This window comes from Rhipicephalus sanguineus, unplaced genomic scaffold (genome assembly GCF_013339695.2).
Source record: "Rhipicephalus sanguineus isolate Rsan-2018 unplaced genomic scaffold, BIME_Rsan_1.4 Seq52, whole genome shotgun sequence".
Lineage (NCBI taxonomy): Eukaryota > Metazoa > Arthropoda > Arachnida > Ixodida > Ixodidae > Rhipicephalus > Rhipicephalus sanguineus.
Window position 1 is genome coordinate 25,485 of NW_023615423.1, and position 9,750 is coordinate 35,234.

Genomic DNA, 9,750 nt, shown 5'->3' on the forward strand with positions numbered 1-9,750 from the left:
AATGGATATAACGAACCTTTTTTTTTTCCCACCGAGCATTTACTGATCATTTTGGTACCCGGCAAGTCAATGTCTTATAGCGCGCGACGCTTTACGTCGCATGCGGTAATTCAGAACTCGCGCCACGCGCTCCCGAGGAGCCGCCTGCCAACACGCGCGAGGGTGCGCGTCTGCCTGCCTCCCCTTTCCACCGAAACTCGTGGACTCACCCGCGCACGTCACCCGGCCTCCCCTCTCCCGCGGAACTCGTGGACCCGCCCGCTCTCCTGCTGCGCGCGTGGACCACGTGGACGACGACGCGGCGACCGCGGCACCGCGGGCCTTGCTTGTCGTTCGCTGCGTGTGCATGAGAACAGCGTCTTTCTCGGTTCCCGCCGCTAGACAGGAGATGGACGACGGCAACGGCAAACGAAAGCGCAAAACGATTACAATCGAGCAGAAGGCGGCTATGTTGAAAGCCGTTGAGTCCGGCGTCAAGAAGAAAAAAGTGGCCCAAGATTTCGGCGTAGCGTTGAGCAACAAAGAAGCAGTCACCGGTGCTGTTGCACGATCGCCAACTGCTTCCGGCATGCCTCGTTTGGCGTCAAAAGCGGCGGTGACAGCGAAGATATCGGTGCTGCCGCCAATGAGGGTGCCGCGGGTGACCAAGACTTGGCGTCGTGGGACGCTCTCGTTGACGCCGGAGTTGTGCCTGACTGCGACACCTTCTGCACGTACGTCAGTGCCGATGCTGACGCGGTGACAAACGAAGAGCTCACAGAGGCTGAAATTGTGCGCGCGGTGACAGGGGTGGTGAATGACGACAGTGACGAATGTGTCGACGACAGCCCGGAGTTTGCGAACCCGATGTTCGGCGCTCACGATGACGGCGAGGACGGACTCGACATAGCGGCAGCGGCCGAAAAAGGCATCATCCGTCTGAGGAAGACACGGCAGAGGTCTATTAAGGACTTTTTTTCTGCTAAGTGAGCCGCCAGCTGGCGCGCCGAGTTTGGCGTGAATAAATTAGCAATTCTTTGCTCATCTTTCTTTTTTTCTTATTTTACTAGTTTTTCTCCGTGCGACGGCCGTTTTTCGTTTGCGTGGCGGGCTGCTGTGAGATTCGGTAGTGAGTACATCCTCTCTTGTGTGCTAATTGTCGGTAGAAATGGATATTGGCTATAACGAACTAATGGTTATAACGAAGTAATTACGACTCCCCCTTCAACTTCGTTATAACGAGGTTTTACTGTATAACAGGCAGCCGAGAAAGAATCTCTGCGCTTGAAAAAGGCTAAGAATTGATCACTAGAGGAGATGGAAAGGCGGCAAAGAAAGAGTGCCAAAGGACACCTCCAGTTATGCTGCAGGATCATTTTAGAACTACATATGTGCTCAAAACTTTCAAACGTCGTTTTCTCAAAATGACTTTTTTGGCTAGTGAGGCTGCTTATCCCAGCCATATCTCTGGAACCGCTCATCGAATTTCCATAAGTCTTTTTTTATTATGTACTTGAATCAATTTCTGAGGGGGTGACAAGGCCCTTTTTTCAATATATTGTGTCTGTTATTTATTATAGTTAATCAAAATTTGATTGATAATATCCTAATCACCAACACTAAATTCGATGGTCTGCTAAAATTTTTCAGCAAGAAAATTCAAAAAAAGGGCTCTGTTACCCCCTGAAGTATCAATCTGGGAATCATCATAGTTAATTTCACAGTTCCAGCACCTTTTGAAAGTTCTCCAGGCCTGGGATAAGAGAACCATGTGCACTATTCTGACATACTGCTGTAACTTGAGAACCAGTGAACATAACTTCATGAAATTTTGTAATTCTTCTAATGCTTTTGCTATGAGTCTATCCTGAAAATTTCATTAAGATATCTCAATAAACAAAAAAGCTGGTATCCGAAGGTAGCCTCCCCCCTTAAACAGAACTGCCCCTAATGTGATTGGTTTCACACTTGGATTCTGCACTCCTGCACCTCTCTCAGTGCGGTGTATTCAGACGACAGACCGATCCGCGGACAGCTGAGACACGTGACAGTAAGAACGCAATTGGTTTGTCTGCTTGCACCATACACACATGCAGTCCAAAACGGGAGGTATAAAGCTCTGGCCAAGGCCAGTTCTAACCACAAACTTTGAAGATGCGCACCCAAGCGCATCTTCAAGAGAAACTACATGCTCGAAGAGCTGCCGGCATACTCGGCTGCCGAAAAAATTAATGAAAAAAAATGGTATTGTTGACGCACCACCCCTCCGAGCACGCGGCATGCAGCCGAGGAGACGGGCAGTTCATCAAAATCTTTTCACCATTGTTGGCCCTCCCGGTCCCTGGCCCAGCTATGGACTCCCCCCAACCGGAAGCGGAGGGTCACGTGACGGCGAGGCCGCGGACCAAAGGAGCGGTTTGGTCCGTTGTCTGAATCCACCATAAACAGAACTACTGAACACATTTTCCTGGTACCTTCAGGTTCCGTTGAGAGTCTACTGGAATGAAGTCAGTCTGACACGACGATAACTTCATTACATCTGAAAATTGGTTATAAACGTATGTTCCTAACACTGTTTTTGAAGGCAAAACTATTCTTCACTTACTTCATCACAACCAATAATTCGTTATATCCGTGTTTGTTATAAAGAGGTTCAGCCGCATTTCTTACTGAAGCCCATAGGTCGGCAAAAAAATTGCAGCTCACTCAGGCTCACTCAAGAAATATATTTTGCTCTGAGGGCTCACTCGGAGTCAGACTCACCGAAATTTTCCACAACCGGACTCACTCGGACTCAGACTCACTAAACTTTTTCTCAGTCGGACTCACTCATACTGCAACTCTCCAACATATTACTAAGCCGGACTCACTCATACTCAAACTCACCAACATATTACTCAGCTGGACTCACTCAGACTCGCGGCTTCACCTGAGTCTGAGTGAGTCTACTCTTGAGTCCGTTGGCGTAAAATTTGCTTTTCAATCGTAGTGTCAATCCACTTCAACACCAATATCTCACGTAATCAGTGCTCTACGATACGCCTTTTGATCTTGTAGCTTCATATACAGGTTATCATCATACATCATATATCATCATTATCATATATCGATCCAGTAAGGACATTTTTATGAAATGCGCGACTCGCACAAGATGTTTTGTCAAGAACTTCCCATGAAAGAGTTTGTGGGGGGAGTTCATGACACCCCTTCCCCTAACTCACGCCTCTGATCAATAAAATATTGAGGTGGCGCATGAATGCTAGTGTGCTGAGATACGTGTGAATAGACTTGAGTATAGACGTAAGCCGACACAAGGCTGATAGTATTGCTGAAGATAAGTATATAGGATCATAAGTCGGCAACAAAAGGTGGAGCTCACTCGGACTCACTCAAGAAATATATTTTGCGCTTAGGGCTCACTTGGACTCAGACTCACCAATTTTTTTCCTCAACCGGACTCACTCGGACTCAGACTCACTAAGCTTTTTCTCAGCCAGGCTCACTCACTCAAACTCACCAACATATTACTCAGCCGGACTCACTCAGACTCACGGCTTCACCTGAATCTGAGTGAGTGAGTGAGTCGACTCATGAGTGAGTTTGCCGACCTATGCTGAAGCCTACTCTAACATTAAAATGTTCAGCAGTGGAATCCAGATAAGCAATACTCTCACGGAAATGCTGGATATATGGAGTGACGGTATCATACAACTTTGGACAGCCGCCCATAGGCACAGTACGAAATTTGGGCTTAACGGAACCCATACCTTCGTGAAGTGTGTTTGCAACAGAAGCTTATTAAACAAAACTGCCTAACTCATTGTCGTATCGTAGATAAGCATTCCTTGAAACACGTCGAATAGTAATGTTGAGAAAACTGAAGAAAATCCAATTTGTCAGACAGTTGAGCGAAAGGTAAGAACAGTGAAGTTGAGACAGTGTATCCGTTACGTCGACTGCCGGTCATGTAATGATCCCCAAGGACGAAGAGAGGACAACAGAGTCTGGTGGTCACACTTTTTTTGTCCACAGTGCCATGAGAAGGAGACATCAGTTGGCTCCCTCGTTATCTGCTTTGAACAGATGGTTGATTGGTGGGATTGGTGGAGCCAAACATTTAGAAGCAATGCCTTTCTTTGTTTTTCCACAGAAATATGAAAAAAACTTGCGAACACTTTCGGAATACGACGATTCGTAGCAATTTTTGTGCGCTTTGCTGCAGCTCTATAGTGTTGGTCAGCCTTTTTTGCCCACCATTATCGTCCTTGCGTGGCCATCTTTGCTCAAGGGTGCACACTACGCAGACACAAGGCATGTAAGAACTCTCACACTGAAGTCTCGTGGTTGTTTGCCTTTCTTTCCTTCTCAGTGATGGCAAGTTGAACATCTCGACAAAGGACAACGACCTGGCGTACCTGCTTCCCGATTCACTGACAGAGGAGGAGAAGAGTGCTGCCAAGCGCATCCTCATGAGAGTGCAGGTCTGTTTGCATCATTTTTTTTTTCCTCTGTTTACACTACATAAAAGGAAATAGCATGAGTCTAGACACCCTGGGGCTGCATTCACACAATCACTTTTAGTGACATTCAACTTCAATGCACACTGACTGTTGAATTTAGTGAACAGGATACTGCCCAATATCCAGAGAAGCATCATGTGATATTCAAGCGAACTAGAGTGCTCAGTTGGGCCGGTTGGTACATGTTCAACAGAACGAGAAACAGCGTGAAACACAGGACAGTGAAAGAGACGGACTGAGCGCTGACTTACAACCAAGGCTTTATTCCATACATGGGGGTATATAGAGCACACGCAACATTAAAGGAAGGAGAGGAGAACAGTGACGTGGAATTTTGGTCATGAATTCTATGTAAGCATCCATCTGAAAAGCACTGTCCTGCGTTTCGAGCTGTTTCTCGTTTTGTTGATACAAGCAATAGGGTGCCCAAAAGTGATTGATTGATGATACCGTAAAATACCGATCAAGCGCCCCCCCTCGACGCGGGGATAATCAGGTAATGTTAGGAGGGGGGCTCTTGCTCGGAACTGCCCCGAAATTCAAGATGGCGGCCGACCCCCCCGAACCCCCTTCCTCAGGAAGGAAATGCAACGCATGGAAACCAAAAAGCTTTATTCAGCAGCATTCGCTCTAATTTAATCACTTTCAAAACCGTCAAATGATTCTTCGGAGTCAGAGCCGAAAACTAAGTCCAGGCACTCGTTTTGCAAGTCCTCGGGATTCTGGGGTGCCACGGCGCCGATGTCGGAGAGGCAGTCATGCAGCTCGCCATCCTCGGAGCCGTCGAGTGCGTTGGAAATTCCGCACCCCTTGAACGAGCGCACGACTGTCTCAGCGGTGACAGCGGCCCAAGCCTCAGACACAAAGTTGAGGGCGTCCTGCCGCGATGGCTTTCGCAGGTTGCCTTTCGGCGTTCTTTCTCCTTTCCTCATGAACATCTCCCAAGAACGCCGAAGGTTGGCCTTAAATGGCCTGTTCCAAAAGACGTCGGCTGGCTGCAGTAAACTTGTGCAGCCCGCAGGCACATACACAACGTCTGTGTCGCGTTCCTCTATGGCGTCTTTTGCTGCCTGAGTCTTGTGGATGGGTGCCTGATCCAGCACAAGTAGCCGCCGCACATCATCATTGTTCGGCCCCCACACCCTTGCCAGCCACTCCTGCAGTTTATCCGACGTCATCCAACCGTTTTTCGATGCGGTGACGCGAACATTTCCTACAAAAAAAAAAAAGAAGGTCCAGTCAACTGAGGTCACTGTAATCGAGCACATTCTTAATTGTTACTTTCCGCCGTGAAAACAAACAAAAAGAACCCGACGTACAAACTTCGTCACTCACCTGGTATACGAAGGCTCATGAACGCTTTGGTTGGAATCCTTCCACTTTGTTCCTTCAGAACGACAAAAGCTGGCAGTTTGTGGCCGCTTGCGCATGCTGCCAATGCAACCGTGAAGCCCCTGCGGGCGCAGCCAGTATTGGCAATGCGCACGGTGCTCTCCCCAACCACGTTGTTTGTCCTGCTTGCCGGGGAGTCCATTCGGACCATCGTCTGGTCCATGTTACACATATTGTATGGTGTGTAGTCATGGCGTGCTCGCAGGCTATTGACAGCAGAGCGAAATGCCTTTGCTGCCTCCGAGAAATCGTCGGGCGTCTTCTGACTGTCGTTTGTGGATTGGCGCATTGTCACGCCAAACCGCTTCTTCCACCTCTTGATATACTGGCTCGACGCAGCAAAATTTCCGAGCTGCAAGCTGCGAGCTATTTTGACAGCTTCTTCTGAAAGAAGTCTGTTGCTTACAGCACGTCCAGCGCTCCTTTCCCGCTCGAGGAACTCAAAAAGAGCGTCGTCTACTTCCTCACTGAATACTGGCGCTCCGTTGCTCAACTTACGCCTAAGCTTGGCCGTGCCGTAGTTTTGTTGAAGTAGGCTGTCGAACTTCTTGTCCCACTCGCGGACCCTCTTTCTGTCAATACTGAAGTGGCGAGCTGTCGCGTGCACATTCCTTCCCGCCTGGCGGTGCCATTCTACGACTTCGATTTTTTTTTTAACTGTATAGGAATGCATGTCGAGAAGTCGCCGCTGTCACGTTCGGTACCAAATAACAAAGGCTGTTGCTAGGGTTACGTCCAGACGTAACTGTAGTCACCGCTATCGTTACGTCCAGATTAAAGTCCCTAGATTTTCCCTGTTGAAGAGCAGGTAGATTTTCCCTGTTGAAGAGCAGGGAAAATCTAGGGACTCTAGTCAGATGTGGCTTTCCACAAACGTGAGTACATTATTTTCCTGTTGCTCAGTGAAGGCCCTCTGCGCCCTTCGGGCGCGGAAACCTAATCGTGGCTTCGCCCTCGCTTCGCGAGTGCGGCCATTTCGCTAACGCTCAATGGCCGATTGGCAGGGTCACGGTCACGCGCTACTGGCCGCTATCGCGGCCACGCGCTGTTTAGCCCGCGCAGCCTGCCCCGAAGGGGCAGGCGGAGGCGTAGGTAACCCAAGAGCCGCGTCGCGCTTATCTGGCAACAGACTTCAGCAACACCTGAGACGACGACAAATAAAAAAAAAAAAAAAAAAAAAAGTAGCAGCAGCGAGGTTCGAACCAACGTCCTCGCAGTTCCGAGCACGACACGCTAGCCGCTGCGCCACAGAGGCCAATCGGTTTAGTAGGTCTAACGGGCTGTATTTGTATCGTCACGCTGGACGTAACTTTTAAGACTCATTATTCTTACGTCCAGACGTAACTGCAACGGCTCCTACCGTTACGTCTAGACGTAACGCTAGACACTCCCAATAACAAAATGGCAGGCGTCGTGCCAATGCCAGCGAAGGTGGTCACATGACCCATTTTTGGATTGGATTTTGGATTAGGCGAAAGCGTAGCCATTGGCACGGTTTCGGTTTCGGCAGCTTCGGGTTGAGTCGGCAGAGAGTGGCGGGTTGAGGTGGGAAAGGGGGGGGGGGGCGCTTGCTCGGTATAGACCGAAAATAGGAAATCTTCACAATATATGAGGGGGGCGCTTACACGGGTGGGGGCGTTTGATCGGTATTTTACGGTAGTTAACAAGATCCGATGCAGTGACCATAGAATGGTAAGATCTAGAATTCAACTTGACGTGAGGAAGGAACGGCAGAAACTGATACGCAAGAAGCCGATTAATGAACTAGCTCTGAGAGGGAAAGTTCAGGAATTCAGAGTTTCACTTCAGAATAGGTACGCGGCTTTAACCGAGGAAACCGACCTTAGCGTTGACGCAATAAATGATAATCTGACTAGTATCATCAAGGAGTGTGCAGTGGAAGTCGGGGGTACAGTCGTTAGACAGGACACTGGTAAGCTATCCCAAGAGACGAAAAACCTCATTAAGAAACGTCAAGCTATGAAAGCCTCAAATGCAACAGACAAAATAGAGCTGGCGGAGCTTTCGAAGTTAATCAATAGGCGTAAAGTAGCCGACATAAGAAAGTATAATATGGAGAGAATTGAGCATGCTCTAAAGAACGGAAGAAGCCTCAAAGCTATGAAGACAAAACAGTGCATAGGCAAAAATCACATGTATGCAATAAGGGACAAGGAAGGCAAGGTCACAAACAATATGGATAGAATAGTTGAGATAGCGGAAGAGTTCTACAGGGATCTGTACAGCAGCCGAGGCATTCAGGATGATAACGTAAGAAGAAGTAATAGCGCAGAGGAATCTGACATCCCACCAGTATTGACAGGAGAAGTAAAGAAAGCCCTAAAGGGAATGCAAAGAGGCAAAGCAGCTGGTGAGGATCAGGTAACATCAGACCTGTTGAGAGACGGTGGAGAGATTATGTTAGAGAAACTGGCCACCCTGTATACGAAGTGCCTCTCGACGGGGAGGATACCAGAATCTTGGAAGAATGCCAACATCATCTTGATCCATAAGAAAGGGGACGTCAAGGACCTGAAAAATTACAGGCCCATAAGCTTACTGTCCGTTGTCTACAAGCTATTTACAAAAGTAATTGCTAACAGAATTAATACAACATTAGAGTTCAATCAACCAAGGGACCAGGCAGGATTTCATACAGGATTCTCAACAATAGACCATATTCATACTATCAATCAGGTGATAGAGAAATGCACGGAATACAACCAACCCCTATACATAGCCTTCATAGATTACGAGAAGGCATTTGATTCGGTGGAGACATCAGCAGTCATGCAGGCACTGCGGAATCAAGGCATCGACGAAGCCTATATAAACATAATGGAAGAAATCTACAGCGGATCCACAGCCACTATAGTCCTCCATAAAGAAAGCGACAGAATCCCAATAAAGAAGGGCGTACGGCAGGGAGACACGATCTCTCCAATGTTATTCACCGCGTGTTTACAGGAGGTTTTCAGGGCCCTAGATTGGGAAGAGTTAGGGATAAGAGTTAATGGAGAGTATCTCAGTAACCTACGATTCGCTGACGACATTGCATTGATGAGTAACGCGGGAGACGAATTGCAGCTCATGATTACTGAACTGGATACGGAAAGTAGAAGAGTAGGTCTGAAAATTAATATGCATAAAACTAAAGTAATGTGGAACAATCTTGGCAGAGAACATCGCTTTGCGATAGGTGGCGAGACACTGGAAGTTGTAAAGGAGTACGTCTACTTAGGACAGGTAGTAACCGCGGAGCCGAACCATGAGAGTGAAATAACTAGAAGAATAAGGATGGGTTGGGGCTCATTCGGCAAGCATTATCAAATCATGAATGGTAATCTACCACTATCCCTCAAGAGGAAGGTATATAACAGCTGCATCTTACCGGTACTTACCTACGGAGCAGAAACCTGGAGACTTACAAAGAGGGTTCAACTTAAATTGAGGACGACGCAGCGAGCGATGGAAAGGAAAATGATAGGTGTAACCTTAAGAGACAGGAAGAGAGCAGAGTGGGTCAGGGAACAAACGGGGGTTAAGGACATCATAGTTGAAATCAAGAAGAAGAAATGGATATGGGCCGGGCACGTAGCACGTCGGCAGGATAACCGGTGGTCATTAAGGGTAACTGACTGGATTCCAAGAGATGGCAAACGCGTGAGGGGGAGACAGAAAATTAGGTGGGTAGATGAGATTAAGAAGTTTGCAGGTATTACATGGCAGCAGAAAGCACAGGACCGGGTTGATTGGCGGAACATGGGAGAGGCCTTTGCCCTGCAGTGGTCGTAGACAGGCTGATGATGATGATATGGGCTAAGCGTAGTGCATTTTGAGGTGCCCCTAAACCACCTCT